The sequence below is a fragment of the Hemiscyllium ocellatum genome, chromosome 32 (assembly GCF_020745735.1).
Source record: "Hemiscyllium ocellatum isolate sHemOce1 chromosome 32, sHemOce1.pat.X.cur, whole genome shotgun sequence".
Lineage (NCBI taxonomy): Eukaryota > Metazoa > Chordata > Chondrichthyes > Orectolobiformes > Hemiscylliidae > Hemiscyllium > Hemiscyllium ocellatum.
This window is the reverse complement of record NC_083432.1, coordinates 38,278,744-38,300,772: the sequence shown is the minus strand read 5'-3', so window position 1 is coordinate 38,300,772 and position 22,029 is coordinate 38,278,744. Positions and strand designations below refer to the sequence as shown.

General features: G+C 44.0%; 1 protein-coding gene across 1 annotated transcript in view; it reads right to left on the bottom strand.

The window, feature by feature from the left end:
• znf385c (zinc finger protein 385C) overlaps positions 1–22,029 on the bottom strand; it is a 199,382-nt gene that overhangs the window by 90,542 nt on the left and 86,811 nt on the right. The gene's annotated exons all lie outside the window — the stretch shown is intronic.

Sequence of the window (22,029 nt, the reverse complement as noted above, 5' to 3'; positions counted from 1 at the left end):
TAACTATATACCTGTGTGCAGGTGGTCCTGGAGACAAGCCTCACTGTGTTATCGGCGAGGAAGCTAAATACCAGAGGAAGGACAATTTTCGGAATGGGTTTGCAGCTCCAATGCTCAGAGTTAATGACTGGCAAAACTAATTATGATGAAACAATGATAGTAGCTGCAGTTCAGAATCCAGCCTCAGGGTTAATCTGCTTCTTTCAAAAGGAGCAAGTCAGTTTTCTTTTGATGTTTCCTTTCAGCTCAAATGTTCTTCTAAAACTGCGTTTCTTTGTGGCGAGTTCAAAATTCAGCCTGTTTATGTTTTAAGCTGCACTCTCAGTGTTAGCCCTGAGACCAGCACCAATACAAAATTCTGTATGCAAGTTTGGATTGTATGGCTCCCTGCCTTCTTAGATCTAATACTCAGTTAGATTAATAGAAAAATACAAAGACTTATCTTTACATTTCACTTTTCATGAACAAGGTTGACTGTTTACGTTGTATATTCAAAGTGTCATAATGGAGGAAAACCCCTGCAACTCGCAATGTGATAAATAATGACTGGGTAACTGGCTGACTCAGGACTGGCCAGTATACTAGAGTAGATTCGATGTTTCAGGCATAAGCCCTTCTTCAGGAATCCATTCCTGAAGAAGGGTTTATGCCCGAAACGTCGAATCTCCTGTTCCTTATATGCTGCCTGACCTGCTGCGCTTTTCCAGCAACACATTTTCAGCTCTGATCTCCAGCATCTGCAGACCTCACTTTCTCCTCCTAGTATACTAGGGTAAACTTCCCTGCTCAAATAAGCCTTTGGGATTTATAAATTGACTCAAATAAGCAGACGAGACCTCAATTTTGCATGTCACCTGAAATGTGAAATTTCTAATAGCTCTACACTCCCTGAGCATTGCGTAGGAGTATCAGCCTTGACTCTTGGGCTCAAATCCTGCAGAAACTTGTAACTCAGAAAACAGTACAACCAACAGAGCGCTAACTGACACTGTAATGGATTATAAACTAATAAGATGAGGCCTTTTCATGGAACTATATTGCACACTGAAGGTTTTCAATAATTTTCTGCAGTTAAGATTGCATTGAGAGCTATATATAAATACAACCTCACAATCACAATTTTTAGCAAGAGTGCAGTATGTGGGGTCCTAATATTATAATCAGCTACTGGATTAAGGTCAGCATGTTATAATAGTTCCAGGTGGGTCCTCCAAATTGTTAAGCCCCTGGATGAGGAGGGCTGAACTGGTTCTGCTTCTTTATTCACCTGTCTCTTCAGTTGATCATAATAAAGTTAATTTTAAAGGCATCCCTCCTCTGTGGATGACTATCCCTTAGATTAAAGAAGTTTTTTTTTAATAGAGCCAATTTAACCAGACTTCTAGAGTTAACAAAACAGTGAGCTTTGAAAAGTATTAAAAATGCATTGTTGATGGTTAACAGCTGATTTCAGGATTCCTGGCTTTTGCAAATTTGATGACCCTTTTGATCTGTTTCTTTTGATGGTGCTTGGCTCAGAGCTGTCAGAATCAGAGATTGCTTCTTGTCCTGTTTCCTTCTGACAGCCTTGTTGGCCGGTTGGCTTCCAGTACTCAGAGCCATGATATGAATTTACCTGCAATGCTGGGGTGATCAGTGAGTACTTCTTCAACTGTGACCTTCACAGCACACTAGCACACACAGGCCAGTACACACACATCTCAGTTCAGTTGCACAGCTTCTTTCATGGGACTCATAGACCAAGCTTGTTCTCAGTTTACAAAATCTTTGTATTTGTACATTTGTTGAAAAGTCAAAACACAAAAATATCTACAAGATGTGGCTTTCCGATGAGAGTTGGAGAACAGCGTGAGCAGTGAGGAGGATACTCAAGCCCCTTATTAACTCTTCCAGTTACAACTGTCTCTCTGCTTAATATTTTCCTGATACTTTACTGGTGCAACATTCCATGGGTCCCTCACAGGATCTGGTAAGATAGCCTGTATTTGTAACCCCAGTTGTTTTGGACAGTAGCAGTCCTCTTCTAATAGAAACACAATTTGGAATTAAAAGTTAAGGACGTCCACAGCACTTCAGGGTGAAGACCCTTTGCCATGATACATGGACCATTTTAACTTCGGACCCTCATTTAAGTGAGGCAAGGCTGAGCCTCACCCGGGATCAATGGGAATGGGGAGGTGCTGGCTGCAGGAAGAGGATTTTGGTCATCAAGAGCCTATTGGAGGGCAGCTAGGATGCTTGCACATAAAACAAGCTAAGAGTTTCTGTGACACTAGTTGGTTGAGGACCTGAGATTAATGAGGTTTATAAAACCCCAGTACTATGCACACCTTAGCATCAATTAGTGATTGCAAGAGCTAAAATGGAAAAGATTAACTTCCTGCAAATTAATGGGACTTAGAAGAGTTTTGTCACTAATTGGAACTAAGTATTGGTATTGACATTGACGCTGTTTTAGAGATGCCATTGTTTCAATGTAGTTACAAGGGAAAAGAAAGCTACAAAAGGAAAACAATGGAAGGGGGAAGATAACGAAGAGTCATTTAGTCTTTAGAATTAGCTTGCTTTCTCTCCATAGATGCAGCTTGACCAGCTGTGATCTCCAGCATTTTTGTTTTTAGTTCAGATCCCAGCATCTGTAATGATTAACATAGAACATTACAGTGCAGTACAAGCCCTTCGGCCCTCGATGTTGCGCTGACCTATATTTGCTTTTATAAAGACAGAAAAACAGATTTGACCTCATTCTCACTGATCTCCCTGTTGCAAATGTATCTGTCTGACATTGTATCGGTAAGAGCAATCGCCGCATAGTCCTAGTGGAGATAAAGCTCCAGCTTCATATTGAGAATACCCACTATTGAGTTGTATGGCACTATCACCTTACTAAATGGAACAGACTTTGAATAGATCTAGCAACTCAAAGCTGGGCATCCATGAGGTACTGTGGATCATCAGTAAGAGTAGGATCACATTCCAGCATAATCTGTAACCTCATGACCTGGCATATCCCCCACTCTACCATTCCCATCAAGGGGATGATAATCAGAAGATCAACCCTAGGTCAATGAAGGCTGCAGGAAGGCATACCAGGAGCAGCATCTGGCTACCCAAAACATTCTGGCAATAGTGCTGAAGACCTGTGCTCCAGAACCTACTGCACCCAGAGTCAATCTGATTCAGTGCAGCTACAACATTTCAGGCACTTTCCTGACAACGTGGTAAATTGCTCAGCAATGGCCTGTACAAAATAAAGGACAAATCTAACCCAGCCAAATACTGCTCCATCAGACTACTTTCGATCATCAGTAAACCGATGGAAGGTGCGATCAACAGTGATATCTGTGTTCTGCCAGGGTCACTCAGCTCCTGACCTCAGTACGCCCTTGGTTCAAACATGGACAAAAGAGTTGAACTCCAGAGGCAAGATGAGAGTGTGACAGTCTTTCTGAGCAGCTGTATAGAGGCTGGCTGAGGCCACGATAGAAGCTAAGAATAGGGTGGCATGGTAGCACTGCGAGGGATCTGTGTTTGCTCCCAGCTTTGGGTGACCGAGTGGAGTTTGTGGTTCTGCATGAGTTTCCTCCAGGTGCTCCAGTTTCCTCTCGCAGTCCAAAGACGTGCAGGTTAGGTGGATTAACCATTGTCAATGCAGGGTGATGGGGGAGTGCTGGGTCTGGCTGGGTGAGAGGCTTTCAGAGGGTTAGTGCAGACTTGATGGGCAGAATGGCTTCTTTCTACACAGTAGGGATTCTAAATATAGGTTTTGATCAATATCAAAACATAAGCAGATGGTACAGTGGCTCAGTGGTTAGCACTGCTGCCTCACAGCGCCAGATTCCCGCCTGAGGCAACTGTCTGTGTGGAGTTTGCACATTCTCCCTGCGCCTGCGTGGCTTTGCTCTGGTTTCCTCCCACAATTGAAAGATATGCAGGTCAGGTGAATTGGCCATGCTAAATTGCCAAGGCTGGGGTAAACTTAGGGTAGGGGAATGGGTCTGGGTGGGTTACTCTTTAGAGGGTCGGTGTGGACTTGTTGGGCTGAAGGGCCTGTTTCCACACTGTAGGGAATCTAATCACATCAGCATGTTTTCAGTTAATATTACAGGCTCTTCTTGGTTATATTGTTTGTCTTGTCAAAATAATCTCAACTGTAGGCCTATTTTGGCTTTGTCAATTATAAAATAAATATAATTTCAGTGTGTTATGTGGTTTTAAGTGCAATTTTGTTGGGTTATGGTCCATCATCAGGCAAGAGAAGGAATGAAGTCTAATAATTCCAGAAGTGGTGATTGAGAGAATTGATTGTTCAATTGTGCTGATTGAGCCAAGAATGTTGGCTGACCATCTGGAGCTCTCAGCTGTGGCTCAGTGGGCAGCGTTCACACCTCTGGCCCAGTCTGGCATGGAGTCAAGCCTCACCTCAGATGAGATGCTTGATCAAAGCCTGTCAGATGTTAAGGGCTTTTAACAAACTGACCCATAATTATTTACTGACATATGATGGGTGGGCTGCCAATTATAGAGGGTAGTAGATTGCAGATGTTTGCTGCATGGCTTTACTCAATGCCTCAGGACTCTCTTCACTGTGAAATGAAACAGCTAAAGCTGACTCCCCCCAAATTTTAATTTGAATAATGTTTTATTTCTAATAAAAATTAGGTCACTGGAGTACAACAGCCAAGAAAGCGAGTGGCTGAAAACTTGTAAAGCTGCAATATGATTTTGCAGATGCTTGAAATACATCTTTAATTAGCTGTTGGTTAGCTAGAACAAACATGCAAGCATGTTCAGCATAAACATTCAGCTTCAACACTGATATCACCTGTCAAGGTGATGGAGTGACTGTAATGAACACAAAGCTGTTTTGGGACTATTACTATTCCAATCACTATTCTACTAATTTGTTTTTTTGTCACTTGGCAAACCGATTATTTGCATTGTACGCATTGAAATAACTCCACAGAGGCTGGAATCCCATCACCAAGGCACTCTTTATTTAGACATCGAGAGTTTTCAACACTGATCCAGCTCCCTTGGAAACAGCTCTCAGAGTGAACAGAACCTCTGACACTCCTGTCAGCCAGGGCTCCCTGACTCGGGCTGTTAATCTGCTCCAATCAGGAAACTCATCTTCTACAACGTCCATCTGGCTGACCTTATCCTCAGAATAAATCCATTCTCTTCTTCCCATGGGAAAGACATTGAGGCAGTGGCATCCACTGCGTCCATCTCAGATTCCAAGGTCTCTTCAACGCTTGTAAGACATGGAGAACCCATGGGTTCCGACAGCTTTTCCAACTGTTCTGAAGAGATGGGCACATTTTGTTCCCACAGTGTTTACAAGGTTGCAGGTTGCATATGGTCCATGTGCTTGTTCAGAGCCGTCACACCTATCCAGACTTCACACATCACTGGACCTGATCATGCCTCCACCACATCGCTTAGCCATGTAGGGCCATTCCTGCGGTTGCTATGCCAAATGTCTTCTCTTGAAGTAAACGTTCTCTCTCATTTAGTGGAATCTTGTGTCCAGCATTGGCATTCCTGATACCGTTTCACCCTCCCCCCCCACCCACACAGGTCTGGGAAGATCAGGTTTAATCTGTGGCGGAGCCTTCTCCCCATTAGCAAATCTGCTGGAGCTATCTCTGTAGTTGCATGAGGGGCGGTTCATAATCAAACAGGAACTGGAACAGTTTGGGATCTAGTGAAGTTGTACACTGTTTCTTTGAGCCAACCTTCGAAGTCTGGACTGCTCTTTCTGCTAGACTATTGGCTAATGGATTATAAGAAGCTTTACTGATGTCCGTTCGATTTTAGGAAATACTCAAATACCCTGCTGGTATCTGTGACCAACACAACTGGGAATCTGTGTATTGCAGAAGATCATGCAGTGTTTCTACCATTGTCCCCGTGTTTGACAAATGAACTCTGTGCATGTTCAGCAACTTTAAGTGGGCATCCACAATGCCTCAGAACATTGAGTCCATAAAAGGACCTGCATAGAATCCCTACAGTGTGGAAACAGGCCATTTGGCCCCACAAGTCCACACCGACTCTGTGAAGAGTAAGTCACCCAGACCCATTCCCTCACCCTATTATTCTACACTTAGCTGAAAATGTGTTGCTGGTTAAAGCACAGCAGGTTAGGCAGCATCCAAGGAACAGGAAATTCGACGTTTCAGGCCAGAGCCCTTCATCATTCTACACTTACCCCTGACTAATGCACCTAACCTATACATCCCCGAACACTACGGGCGACTTAGCATGGCCCATTCACCAAACCTGCGCATCTTTGGATTGTGGGAGGAAACTGGAATACCTGGAAGAATCCTGCACAGACATAGGGAGAATGTGCAATCTCCACACAGACAGTTGCCCGAGGTGGGAATCGAACCTGCATTCCTGGCGCAGTGAGGCAGCAGTGCTAGCCACTGAGCCACTGTGTAACCATTGACATGTAACCAAGTCCAGGGTTTATGTGGCCAACGAATGTGGGGAAACTGCTGATGGTAATCTGGGTGCTGCTCCACCAATATGTCTGCATCCAATCCTGGCCACCAGATATAACTTCTCGCCAACACCTTCATGTTAGAAACCGCTGAATGACCCTGGTGAAGTTCAGCTGTACCTTTGCTCGGGACAATCACTCTTGCTCCTCATAATAATACACTGTCCTGTACTCTTCGGGTCTAAAAGGTTTTCAATTCAGGTTGTGACGGCCCTTTGGTTTCCCCCATCACCACCAGCTGTTTCAGTTTTACCAGGACCAGATCTTTCTATGTTCAAAGCCTGATATTGTCAACTGTGACAGGCAGTGCATCCAGAAAATTTAAAACCATTATGGACTTCTCCAGTGGCGGTACCACTGATGTTGTATCTGCCAGTGGGGCTGGGGGGTGTGTTGGAGGCGGGGGGGGGGGGGGGGGGGGGGGTGCGGCAGGCGGGTCATTTGCTACTTGACTTTCTGGGCGGTGTTCCAAATTATAGAGTCCACCGCTGAATTTGGATTGAATATATGGGCAGCACTGCCTTGTCCTCTTTAAGTAGACCTAGCAGGGGTTTGTGGTTCATTATTATTACAACTTTACACCTGAAAAGGTATTGGTGGAAATTTCTGACTCCAAATATGACTGTCAAGCCTTCCTTCTGTATCAGGGTGTATTTATTCTCTGCATTAGCCACAAAATCCTGGATGCATACACTACTGGGTGTTCCTCTCCATTGGGTACTTATGAACTCATCCTACCCCAATGCTGTAAAGAGAGACATCGAACACCAATACCAGATCTCGCTTGGGATCACAGTGTGCCAACAAATTAGAGGATGATAGCTGTCTTTTAACTTCCCTGAAAGCTATGGCTTGGCTACAAGACCATTTCAAAGGCTGACCCTTTATTCAGAGTTAATGCAGAAGTGTCAGGATGGAGGGCACATTACATCTGAACTTCCTGTAATAATTGATCAGCCCAAGACAAGACATAAGCTCCGGCACAGATATGGCAGCTGGGATACCTTTGATTGCCCTCACTGTATCTTCCAATGGGTGTAACCTAGTCTTGTTGACTCTGTAGCCCAAGTAGATCACTTGGGGTGCCTTTTTTCCCTTCTAAGGCATATGCCCTCTTGGGGGAAACATATAAGTATTATGTCCAAGTTCTGTAATTGCTCCTTATTGGTTTTCCCTGTTATTAGCACGTCATCTAGAATAAATGGAGACCTGGGATAGACCTTGTAAATTGTCCTCCATCATCTGCTGAAAAATTGCACAGGCTGACAAGACCACAAATGGCAGTCTTGTATATTGGTACAAACTCTTATGGGTATAGATTGTAGCATATTTCTGGGAATCCTCACCTAACTGCAACTGCAAGTACACATGGCTCATGTCTAGCTTCATGAAGGACAGCCCCCTTGCCACCTTTGTGTATGAATCCTCTATGTGAGGGATTTATCCAGCTGCAAGAAGCAGTTTACTGTTTGTTTTAAAATTCCCACAAAGGTGAACTGACCCATCGGGCTTCACAATCGATATGCCTGGTGCGGCCCATTCCACAAGTTGGACTGGTTTGATGATTCCTTCGCTTTCCTGCCTCCTGATTTCTGCCTCTACTTTTGCCTTGATGGCACTGGGCGGGCCTTGCAGAATCATGGAATTGCTTCCTGGTCAACATGCCAGGCAGCCCACGGCTCCTTTTGTAGTCCCGAGAGCTTCCTGAAAAACTTCACCCAGGCAGCCATTTTTAAATTGAAAAATGTTGAGCCAATCTAGGTGAATCTTTCTCAACCAATTCTGCCCGATCAAGCTTGGACCCAAGCCTTTTACTACAATCAGTGGTAACTGAAGCAGCTGCTTCTCATAAGAGAATGGAACTGAAGTTGTACCCTAAATCTGTAGATGTTACCCAGGACAGATTCTCAGTCCAGCTGAGGTCTTGTGCAGACTTAAGCATCGGAGTGCAGAGCGAATTTTGTTAAAGACTGGTTCTGTGATCTTTGAAATGGCTGCACCAGTACCAACCTGCATTAGAACCAGGTGGCCATTTAACCAGATGTTTATTTGGAATGGTCTGATTTGGATGTTGCTGAGATATTTAACTGTTCCAAACTGGATTTTCCAGGGTTTGCACTCTCTTGGGTAGAGACCTATGAGCTCTCTTACTCAATTTAGGTCTGGTGAGACCCCTTTACTGTCACAAGGCCACATCCTGGCAGCAAATACAATCATTTAGCCCAGATCCTGAAGAAAATTGTAACTGTTTGGCTGAAGCTTGGCTTTTTTTTGGGTTTTACTGAGGGCTAACCTAGGATCGCTCTGTTTAGGATATGCCCTGCATGAGGCTACGCAATTGCCTTCACTCAAATGGTGTTCTCCAAACTGAGTCTGACTGATGATGGTGTCCACTTCCATGGGGATACCCTGTAGCTCCCACAATCCACTTGCTGCATCTTCCAATGATAAATTCAGTTGTAGCAACTGTGTGAAGTCCAGTTGGCACTTTGGCATGGTTACATCATTCATCTCACAAACCAAACGGTCTCTCAGCATCTAAATAAGGGTTAAGTCAAAGTCATATGCCTCTGCCAGCCATCCTAACCAAGTCAAAAATCTCAATATATTATCCCTGGTTCACAAAATGCCGAGTATAACAGATAGTGTCTCAGAATTAAAGGAGGCTTGGGGTTGTAATATTCCTTAACTAAATCAGTCAGCTCTTCAAAGGTTTTAGTACCTGGTGCCTCAGGGAAAGTCAGGCTCCTAATAACCAAAAAAGCTGCAGGACCACAAACTCTCAGGTGAATTACTCGTTTGAATGGAAAAAGTAACACTTTCTTGCCACATACCAGGTCCAGTCTTTGACAGCAGGATCAAATGAGTCAGAATGCTTACCCCCAACTCGAAGATGACTGCTGTGAACAAATTTCTTCTGGAGCATGCGTTTCTCTCATTGGCACTGAAATAATTCCACATAGGCCAGTATCCCATCACCAAGTCACCCTTTATTTATACGTGGACAGCTTCCTCAGAGCCAGCTCTCAGAACGAATAGGGTGTCTGGACCTCCTTGTTTTATCTGTCAGCCAATGCTCCTTAAATTAACAGCTACAATCGGGGAACTCATATTCTACGAGGTCCACCTGACTGATCTTGTCACAATCACTACACACATGCCTATGTTTTGCCAGCTAGTCATTCAGTTCCTCTATAAATCTGCAAAATAAATGGCAATTAGCTCTAGTTCACAAAGGACTTCCAGCATCGCTGTCCATTATTGGGGGAAGAGGGCCTACTGGTTATCCATAACTGAAGGGGCTCTGCTCCACATGATGTGTAGGACAAGGGAATGAGGCAGCTTCCATGATCTAGCACAGCTGATGAAGGGACTGAATTCATGGCTTTAGCATCATGCTGTACCATACTCTAGTCAGTTAAGCTGACCAAACTCCAGTCTTAACTGTGACGGTAAACTAGGTAAATTAAACTCAGTCAGTAACATCATAGCAATCTTGACAATGTGACTCACTTTATTTTTGAGACGAATCCACAATTAATATGAAGTGTATTTTTTTCTTTGAAGGGTCCTATTGTCATTTCCAACACTGGCTTACCCGCCTTTGGCCTACTCAACTCGCACTCCGACCATCTCTGCAATCATTTTTGTTTTTAAAAGCAACAAGGCTATGTTTTAAAAAAAAATCTCTTCCATGGAATCCTGTGCATTTCCAATAAAAGCAAGCTACTGTGGAGCTAGAAAATTGAAACAAAACAGGAAGTACTGGAGAAACTCAGCAGGTCAGGCAGTATCTGTGGAGAGGGAAACAAAAGTATTGTTTCTGTTATGACTCTCTTTTAATTCCTCAATCCCTACAGTGTGGAAACAGGTCCTTCTAGCCTAACAAGTCCATACTGACCCTCCAACGAGTATCCCACCCAAACTTCTTCCCCTTCCCTACAACTCTATATTTACCCCTGACTAATGCACCTAACTTATACATCCCTGAACACAATGAGCGATTTTGCACGGTCAGTTCACCTAACCTGCACATCTTTGGACTGTGGGAGGAAACCAGAGCACCTGAAGAAAACCCACACAGACAGGAGGAGAATGTGCCAACTCCACACAGACAGTCGCCCAAGGCTGCAATTGAGCCCAGGTCCCTGGAGCTGTGAGGCAGCAGTGCTAACCACTGAGCCACCGTGCCATCAATTCTGTAGAAGTGCCGGACTGGAACTGCAATATTAACTCTGTTTCTCCCTCCTCTGCCCAGTTTTTCCAGCATTCTCTGTGACTGTGACTGGGCAGTTCTCACTCTGTCTGGACAAACACTCCATTGACATAAGACCCCCTGCAACATTCAGGCCCACCTCGTCCTTCTTTCATCAATGGAGGTTCTGATGCCCGAGATAAACTGGTAAACATTTCCTCCAGCGGTCCATGTCAACCAATGCTTTGTTGTGTATAAGTTGTTGATCACCAAGTTGTGGTGTAAACTTTAATCGCCCCCTAACCTGGAATCCAGTTAGATATAAAAATAACCCCACTTTCTTACTTCCAGATTAATAGATTTGGGATCTGGATTGGCAGTTCATTTAAATATTATACAGAAATGAGGCCTGGAGTATCCCATTTAACTTCCTTCACAGGTTTAACCCTCGCTGGCCAAGGTTCCTCTCACACATGTAGAGGTTGCTTCTCCATAAAAGACAAGGTTTCTGGGGCACCAGGGAAAATGATCAAGATCAATGGAAATTTGTAGAAGATCTGGAAAAAACAGGACCTTTGGGTAGTCCTTCGACAGCATGTGACAAAAGTGGACCTTATCTGGAATGGGATACCAAGGTCACTCCTTTGCAATACTCCAAACTACAGAACTGATGGATGCTTAGACACTGGCAGATCTTTTGCAGTCTGTCACCTCCCTGACATTCTTAAATTCATTCCAGAGTTTGCACCAGCTCAGTGTGGAAGGTTTAAATTCTACATTTTCTTTTACACTTACTTGTTAAATTAATTTTTCAAATCATCATAATTAATCCGTGGTCGATCTCTAATATTAATGAAGGTAGGCTTTCCTAGGATAATCCTTTGCAAACATAATCTAAGGTCTCTTTGCTCTCTCACAAGAATTTCCTTTTTCGGTATAAGATCATCGCTTCTTGTGTGTAGTAGAATGTTTCTCTCAGCTAACATTTCGCAATGATCCTTGAGCTTTGAAAGACATTCAGTAAAAGTAAGTTTCTCAACAGCAAGCGCTGTCCCTACACCAGATTTGTAGAAACTTTCTGTAATCTTTCCTTTCTTTGTTGTAAATTTGGGATCTTGCTGTGTCTTTTGTTTTATTCATCCATGACGCCTGTGCTTCACTGACTGGGCCTGTATTTTTATTCACCACTAATAACAACCCTCCTGTTCTTGAAGTATGTGCATTCATTCACATTCGGTTACATTACTGTTCATTTAAACATTTGCTAGCAGCTCATGCAATTCAGAGTACAAGGCTTGGAGGTCTTTGTTTTCTCTTGTTACTTTTTCAAGTAGCTGCTGCAGGTGTTTCTTGAAGAAAAGTTTCATTTTTTGCCTCTCAGTCTTGATAGTACCGTTAACGGGTGGGCTTTCAATTCAAGAGGCAGAAGTGGGTACTGCAGATGCTAGAAACCAGAGTCTAGATTAGAGTGGTGTCGGAAAAGCACAGCAGGTCAGGCAGCATTCGAGGAGCAGGAAAATTGATGTTTCGGGCAAAAGACCTTCATCAGGAATAATCCCTGATAAAGGGCTTTTAGTTCAAGAGTTCTGTTCTACCATTTTAAAATTTAACCTATTTTCCTAAACCACCTGTTCAGAGGTGTTATTATACACCTCTGGAACAGGTGGGATTTGAACCTTGGCCTCCCAGTACAGGGGTAGGGACACTATCACTGTGGTGAAAGTGAGGACTGCACATGCTGGGGATCAGAGTCAAGATTAGAGTGGTGCTGGAAAAGCACAACAGGTCAGGCAGCATCGAAGGAGCAGGAAAATTGACATTTCGGGCAAAAGCCCTTCATCAGGAATCACCTTATCACTATGTTATAAGAGGGGCCCTCTTATTTCTATATCTTGTTTAATTTTAATACGTTCCAGCTCCATTTGTGTTCAGTTTCAAGTTTTCCAAAGTGCTATTCAACTCAATGGTTTCATTGCTCAGTTCTTTGAGTATAGGAGTTGGGATGTTATGTTGAACTTATACAGGACGTTGATGAGACTGCTTCTGGAGTACTGTGAGTAAAAAATGAGGTCTGCAGATGCTGGAGATCACAGCTGCAAATGTGTTGCTGGTCAAAGCACAGCAGGTTAGGCAGCATCTCAGGAATAGAGAATTCGACGTTTCGAGCATAAGCCCTTCATCAGGAGTACTGTGTCAGTTCTGGTCTCCCTGTTATAGGAAGGATATTATTAAGCTGGAGTGGGTTCAGAAGAGATTTGCCAGGATGGTGCCAGCATTGGAGAGTTTGAGTTATAAGGAGCGGCTGGGACTTTTTTTCCCCACTAAGAGTGTAAGAAATTGAGAGGTGACCTTATAGAGGGAGATAAAAATCATGAGGGATATAGATAAGGTGAATGGCAGGTGTGTTTTCCCGAGAGTGGGAGATTTCAAGACTAGGGGACATATTTTTAAGGTGAGAGAAGAAAGGTTTAAAGAAGACATGGGGGGCAAATTTTTACACAGAGGGTGGCTCGTGTGTGGAATGAACTTTCAGAGGAAGTGATGGATGCGAGTACAGTTACAACATTTAAAAGACATTTGGATAAGAAATGTTAAGAGGGATATGGGCCAAGCGCAGGCAGGAGGGAGTAGGTTAGTTTGAGATTATGGTTGACATGGACTGGTTGGGCTGAAGGGTCTGTTTCTGTGTTCTATGACTCTATAACTGTAGTAGCTCTGTTTCTTCACTGGATTAATACTTGCGTGTTTCCGTGAGATGGTGATGAGACTTTTCCTCCCAGTGCAGAAAAAGAAGAATGCACACAATAGAATCCATGCATGCGGGGAAACATGAACTTCCAATATTCCCTCCTAAACAAAGCTGCCCTCACCTCTCAGAAAATTTACCCCCACTAGCAGTGGGGACTTTCATTTTCAGTGCCTCTGGGACTAAAATTGTTATAAAAGAGCAGCAAATGTCATGAAATGTGGCAACTTTATTGTCATGGTATATCTAATGGTTGTAAGTCTTTTCTCATATTTGTGATTCTCTCCATTAAAATTACAACCTCAAGATTCATTTCAAAATGGTACATAATCCAATGTAACATTATTACAAATCAAACTACAACGATGAGAAAAATAAAACAGTGGCATGACAATGAACAAGAGAGAGAGAAACGGCTTTCAGAGCAAGGTCACAGACCAATTGAAAATTGTTTAGTGATGAAAAGTACAATGGCAGATGTGCTTATGAATCTCGCTCCTGGTTAAATGTTCATCCGGTGCCTTACACAGTAGTGTGTCAATGTCATTGAGAACAGTCCTTAGTTCAGTCACATTGCATTACACCAAGTACCCGTGTCTATCAAGATAACAATTCATATAAGTGTCAGCTACATCCAATTTGTTGAAGATAACACATTTATCTCCATCCAGATTACTCTCAAATCAGGACTGAAAAGTGCATCACCTCACACTTTCCCACATTGTATTCCATCTGTCACTTCTTTGCCCACTCTCCTGGCCTGTCCAAATCCTTCTGCAGCCTTCCCTCCTCCTCAACATTACCAATTTCTCCGTGTATCTTTGTCTCATCTACAAATGAAGCAACAATGCCCTCAGTTTCTTCATCCTGATTGTTCATGTAAATTTGAATTGCCGTGATCTTAACACAGACCCCAGCAGAACTCCACTAGTCACTTGCTGTCAACCTGAAAAAGACCCCTTTATCCCTACTCTCTGTCTTCTGCCAGTCAGCCAATCTTCTATCCACACCAATAACTTGCCTTTAGCACCATCGGCTCTACAGCTTTTAGATTAGATTAGACTTTTTTTAGATTAGATTAGACTTACAGTGTGGAAACAGGCCCTTCGGCCCAACAAGTCCACACCGACCCGCCGAAGCGCAACCCACCCATACCCCTACATTTACCCCTTACCTAACACTACGGGCAATTTAGCTTGGCCAATTCACCTGACCCGCACATCTTTGGACTGTGGGAGGAAACCGGAGCACCCGGAGGAAACCCACGCAGACACGGGGAGAACGTGCAAACTCCACACAGTCAGTCACCTGAGTCGGGAATTGAACCCGGGTCTATAGGCGCTGTGAGGCAGCAGTGCTAACCACTGCTCTTTAGTTGCTTCTGGTGCAGCACCTTGTCAAAAGGCCTTCTGAAAATCCAAATCGACCATGTCCACTGACTCTACTCTGTATAACGTGCTTGATACCATCTCAGAGAATTCTAACAGATTTGTCAGGCATGACCTTCCCTTGATGAAGCCGTGCTGACTCATCCTTTTTTTACCATGAACTTCCAAATACTTTGCAATCTCATCCTTAACAGCAGACTCTAAAGTCTTAACAATGACCGTGGTCAGACTAACCAGCCTATAATTTCTCATTTTGTGCTTCCCACCTTTCTTAAACAGAGGTGCTACATTAGCCATTTTCCAATTCTTTGGAAGCTTCCTGGATTCTAGTGATTTAGAGTCATAGAGGTGAACAGCTTCAGTCCAACTCATCCATGCTAACCAGATATCTCAAACTAATCTAGTCCCATTTGCCAGTATTTGGCCCATATCTCTCTAAACCCTTCCTATTCATATACCCATCCAGGCACCTTTTAAATGTTGTAGTTGTACCAGCCTCCACCACTTCCTCTGGCAGCTTATTCCATACACGCACCACCCTCTGCGTGAAAAGGTTGCCCCGTAGGTCTCTTTTATATCTTTCCCCTCTCACCCTCAACCTATGCCCTCTAGTTCTGGATGCACCCAACCCAGGGAAAAGCCCTTGTCTATTTACCCTATCCATGCCCCTCATGATTTTACAAACCTCAATAAAGTCACCCCTCAGCCTCCGATGCTCCAGGGAAAACAGCCCCAGCCTACTAAGCCTTTCCCTCAAACCCTCTAAGCCCGGCAACATCCTTGTAAATCTTTTCTGAACCCTTTCAAGTTTCACAACATCCTTCCTACAGGAAGGAGACCAGAATTGCACACAATATTCCAACAGTGGCCTAACCAATGTCTCGTACAGCCGCAACATGACCTCCCAACTCATATACTCAATGCTCTGACCAATCAAGGAAAGCAAACCAAACAGCTTCTCCCTGAGACTCCACTTTCAAGGAACCTGCACTACAAGGTCTATTTGTTCAGCAATGCTCCTCAGGACCCTAACATTCAGTGTATAAGTCCTGCTCTGATTTGCCTTTCCAAAATGCAGCACCTCACATTTATCCAAATTAAACTCCATCTACCACTCCTCGGCCTATTGGCCCATCTGATCAAGATCCTGTTGTACTCTGAGGTAACCTTCTTCGTTATCCACTACACCTCCAATTTTGGTGTCATCTGCAAACTTACTAACTATATCTCCTATGTTCACAACCAAATCATTTATATAAATGATGAAAAGCAATGGACCCAGCACCAATCCCTGTGGCACATCACTGGTCATAGGCCTCCAGTCTGAAAAGCAACCCTCCATCAGCACCTTTTTTACCTTTGAGCTGGTTCTGTATGCAAATTGCTAGTTTTCCCTGTATTCCATGTGACCTAACCTTGCTAACTTCTGAAAGGTCACTCCGAAGCTTCCACAATCTCCTCAGCTATTTCCTTCAGAACCGTGAGATGTAGTCCATCTGGTCCGTATGATTTATCCAGCTTCAGACCTCACCAGGACCTTCTCCTTAGTGATGGTCACTACGCTCACCTCTGTCTCCTGATTCTCTTAAAGTTGTGGTATGCTACTGGTGTTTTCCACTGTGAAGAGTGATGCAAAATACCTGTTTAGTTCTTTTGCCATTTCTTTGTTCCCCATTACTACTTCTCCAGCTTCATCTTTTCAGGGGTGCAATGACCACTCTTGTCTCTCTTTAATCCTTCTGTTATGGACCAGACAAAACCCCCTCAAAACATGGCAAAGAGATAGCTTAAAGCCTAACTTTTTCTTACTGCCAAGTGCCAGATGTTGTAATCTGGATGCAATTCGATTGGTCAAACTGTCAGGCCTGAAGTAAAACACACTTTATTTATAAAATACAGATAAAACAAAACTAAAAGAATTGGTTCTACTGTAACTCCATTGTAATACTTAACAAAATAATCAACTGCTGCTTAACTGTTCCAATATAGTAATATCACAGAAGTGCACTGTTAGCAAAGACAAATTCAGTAACATAGATTGTTTCACATCCAAGTCTAGCAGCAGGAAGGGAACCCAAGCTTTTACTTGCAGGAAAGAGAGAGAGAGAGAGGGGGAAGAGAGAGAGAAAGAGAGAGAGAGAGAGAGAGAGAGAGAGAGAGAATGAGAGAGGGGTGTAGCAGCTTTCACACCGGCAACTGATACTGAAAGCTAAACCTAAAAATCTTAGTACGATGGGAGCTGGATCATTCAGGCTGCTTCCACTGTTTCCAACTCTTACTAAAAACTCCGAGAGTCCAGAAGCTGTTTACTTCATTGGCTTGAAGCAGACTGGCTGCCACTCTGCCTCAACCTCTCTTCATAAAAAAATCCAGGACAAAATATACCTCTTAAAGCCATAATGGCATCACGCTTCATATATCTAAAAAAGATGCTTCTTGCTATTTAGCTTACCCTCATATTTCATCTTCTCCTCCCTTCATCATCTCTTCTCCTCTGCTGGTTTTTAAAGGCTTCCCAATCTTCTGGTTTTCCACTAATCCTCACCACCTTGTATGTTCTTACTGTTGCCTTTCACTGTCCCTGATTTCCCCTGTCAGCCATGGCTGCCTCGTCCTCACCTTTGCATGCTTCTCCTTCCTTCGGATGAATTTCTGCTGTGCCTCTCAAATTACTTCCAGAAACTCCTGCCATTGCTGCACCACTGCCTTTTCTGCTCGGCGCCCCTTCCAATCAACTCTGTCCAGCTCCTCCCTTATGCCTTTGCTCAATTGTAATACCGTTACAGCTGATTCCAGCTTCTCCATCTCAAACTGCAGATGAATTCTACTACAGATGAACTTGGAGTTCCTTCAGCTTATGCTCCCTAACTCATTACTCCATTTCATTACACATCACCAAATCCAGAATTGCCTGTTCCGTAATAGGCTCTAACACAAGTTGCTGAAAATGTGTTGCTGGTTAAAGCACAGCAGGTCAGGCAGCATCCAAGGAACAGGAAATTCGACGTTTCGGGCCAGACCCCTTCATCAGGAGCTCTGGCCCGAAACGTCGAATTTCCTGCTCCTTGGATGCTGCCTGACCTGCTGTGCTTTAACCAGCAACACATTTTCAGCTCTGATCTCCAGCATCTGCAGACCTCAAGTTTTACTCTAACACAAGTTGCTCCAACAAACCATTTGTAAATATCCTCAAATTCTTCTTCTTGGGATCCGCTACCAACCTGATTCTTCCAGCCAACTGCATATTGAAGTCCCCAAAGATTATTGTAATGGTGCTTTCCTTACATACATTTTCTAGCTCCGGATTTATTTTCTGCCCCACATCCTGACTCATGCTAGGAGGCCTGTACACAACTGCTATCAGAGTCTTTTTTCCCTTGTGCTTTCTTAATTCTTCCCACACAGGTTCTCTGCCTTTCAGCCCTAAATTGCTTCTTGCTATTGATTTAATTTGTTTTCTTAAAAACAAGGCAACCTCTCCTCCTCTGTCCATCAGTCTGTCCTTTCGATGGGACATGTATTCTTGGAGAGAGTGAGGACTGCAGATGCTGGAGATCAGAGTCGAGAGTGTGTGATGCTGGAAAAGCACAGCAGGTCAGGCAGCATCCGAGGAGCAGGCGAGTCGACATTTCGGGCATAAGGCCTTCATCAGGAACCTATTCTTGGATATTTAGTCCTCTGCCATGATCCCCTGGCAGCCACATCTCTGTGTGCCCACCAATTTCAATCTGTCCTACAGGTCATTCACCATGATTCACATACTGTGCGCATTGAAGTACAACACCATCACTGGCCCTTGAAAATCCCGAGGAGATGGTGTAACTCTCTTTATCACAGTTGTTTTTTATCTGCTGTGTCTAATGTTAGATTCCTAAGCCTTTCCATACGCTATAGAGGTTTACAAAGTCATGAGGGGCATGGATAGGATAAATAGACAAAGTCTTTTCCCTGGGGTGGGGAAGTCCAGAACTAGAGGGCATAGGTTTAGGGTGAGAGGGGCAAGATATAAAAGAGACCTAAGAGGCAACTTTGTCACGCAGAGGGTGGTCCATGGATGGAATGATGTGCCAGAGGAAGTGGTGGAGGCTGGTACAATTGCAACATTTAAAAGGCATTTGGATGGATATATGAATAGGAAGTGTTTGGAGGGATATGGACAGAATGCTGGCAGGTGGGACTAGATTGGGTTGGGATAGCCGGTCGGCATGTAGGGATTGGACCGAAGGGTCTGTTTCCATGCCGTACATCGCTATGACTATGACTCTATTTCATAATTGGCCTCAGCATCCTAAGACGAAGGAAAGAGCAAATTGTAATTGGGGCTTTTTGCTCCAGAACACCATATAGTGATGACTTGACAAGTGGAACGTGAGTTATGGTTGCCGATTGTGGCTCAATGGGTAGCTCTTGCACCCCAAGGTCACATGGTTCCAGGATCAAGACCTTCTCTACCACAGTCAGAGGTCTGTAGCATGTGAGAAACTCATTTATTCTGCTTTTCTTGGGGGTAGACAATTATGGGTCAAAGGACAAACTGTCTTCTCCTGAGGATGTCAGGTAAGTTCCCAACAGCACCAAGAGGTCCTCCAATTTGAAAGCCACAACCAGATGCAGCAGAAGGGAACTCAAAGAGGAGAGGGTGCCTCAAACAGATGTGCTTTTCTGCTTTTGCTCTTCTTTTTCAAATCTGAAATGAGAAATGGTGTTTGTAGGCAGACCGACAGTGTGAGGGGACTGCTCCTCTACAGTTTTCTCAGCAGCTGAGCAGTCAGAGATGCTTCCTGTTTAAAGACCAGGCAGCTGCATTGGTCTCAAAGCTCCTGGACAACTGGACACTGGCTGAAAAAGTCGAAAAGTGTGGAACATTTCTGATGAAGGGCTTATGCCCGAAATGTCGATTCTCCTGCTCCTTGGATGCTGCCTGACCTGCTGTGTTTTCCTAGTGCCACACTTTTTGACTCTGATCTCCAGCATCTGCAGCCCTCACTTCCTCTTTAGTCACGATCTGAAAAATTCCAGCAAGGCTTCCTTTAATTGGTAACAAACGCAGAAACGCATTGGAGAAACACAGCAGGTCTGGCAGCATCTGTGGAGTGAGGAAGCAGAGTTGGCGTTTCAAATCCAATATGAATGTTCAGTTCTGAAGAAGTCCGAACCAGACTCATAACATTAACTCTGCTTTCTCTCTCCACAGGTGCTTCCTGAGTTTCTCCAGCACTTTCTGTTTTTGTTTCAGATTCCCAGCATCTGCAGCATTAACCTTCCACTCCTTCAAACGGTGATGATGGCCCTAATGAACATCCACCATCCTGCAGTTCGGGGTAAGGGGATGGTATGGTGCAGGATAAAGATGGGGATTGACACATTGGTCAGTCATTGCTCGTGCCAGCACACCTCCGCTGATAACCCCTGAAGGGGGCAATAAGTCAATTCCTAAGTACTTTCAGAACAGTCAAAGAGATGTTCAGCACAGAAAGAGGCCCTTCAGTCCAACTCATCCATGCTCGCCAGGTTTCCTAAACTGAAATAGTCTTTTGCCTGCATCTGACCCATATTCCCACTGTACATTTCCTATCCACGTACCTGTCCAAATGTTTTTTAAATGTTGTAACTGTACTTGCCTCCACCACATCCTCAGGAACTTCACTCCATATGTGTGTCACCCTCTGTGTGAAAAGGTTGCCCCTCTAGTCCCTTTTAAATCTTTCTCTTCTCCCCTTAAACCAATAGCCTCTAGTTTTGGACTCCGCTGATATCTATAAGAAAGAGGTGGGGAAAATGTGGACATGGGGATTGAGATAAAGAGTCATAGAGTCATACAGATGTGCAGCACGGAAACAGACCCTTTGGTCCAACCATCCATGCTGACCAGATATGCTAATTAATCTAGTCCCATTTGCCAGCATATGGCCCATATCCCTTTAAACCCTTCGTATTCATATACCCATCCAGATGCCTTTTAAATGTTGTAATTTTACCAACCTCCACCACTTCCTCTGGCAGCTCATTCCATTTACTCACCATCCTCTGTGAAAATGTTGCCCTTTTAAATCTTTCCCCTCTCACCCTAAACCTATGCTCTCTAGTTCTGGACTCCCCCAGCCCAGGGAAAAGACCTTGTCTATTTTTCCTATCCATGTCCTTCATAATTTTATAAACCTCTATAAAGTCACCCATCAGCTTCTGATGCTCCAGGGAAAACAGCTCCAGCCTGTCCCTGTAGCTCAAATCCTCCAACTCTGGCAATATCCTTGTAAATCCTTTCTGAACCCTTTCAGGTTTCCCAACATCCTTCTGATAGGAGGGAGACCAAAATTGGAGCCAAGAATGGTGGTCTGGAAACTACATAGGCTTCACACAGGCCTTGATTAATGTGGCACAACAGTCCGATCTGGGTGTCCTTGTGCATGAACCCCATGGGGATCAGCAAGTACAGCTAGTAATTGGAAAGTTCATCCTTAGTATAGACTCATCCAGTGGGTGGCACATTGGCTCAGTGATTTGCACTACTGCCTAACAATGCTAGGCCCCTGGATTCGATTCCACCCTTGGGTAACTGTCTGTGTTAAGTTTGCACGTGCCTGCATAGGCTTCCTCTGGTTTCTTCCCATAGTCCAAAGATGTGCAGGTTAGGTGGATTGATCTTGGAAAATGCTGGGTCTGGGTGAGATGCTGTTCCCAGGGTCAGTGTGGACTTAATGGGCTGAATGGTCTGTTTCCACACTGTAGGGCTTCTATGCTGCTGCTTGCCCACAACAACTTCTATGAATCTCAATTTTACGAGATCATTCCAACATTACCGAAGCAAAGTTACCCATTTCAAACACCAGCTATCCTTGGTGCCTCACAGTGAAGCTGTGCTAATTCAGAGCAAAGCTATGACCAATTATGCACCATCTACCTCCCTCAAGGGACCAAGCTGATAATACAAAATAAAGAGAAAAGCAAAAGAGAAAAAGATAAATCCAGAATTATATTTTATAGAATCCCTGTCACCAGAGTCAGATTGAAATCAAGTCCCTAAGCTGAGATTAATTTCCCAAGCTCAGCAGTCTTAGGTAGAATTTTTACTGCTCATATTTTCGTGCTTTAGACCGAAACAAATTGATCCTCTGAAAACATTTCAAGCAAGACACCAGCCACCAAATTCACTGAGCATCAGCTGGGATCTATAAAATCATGTTGA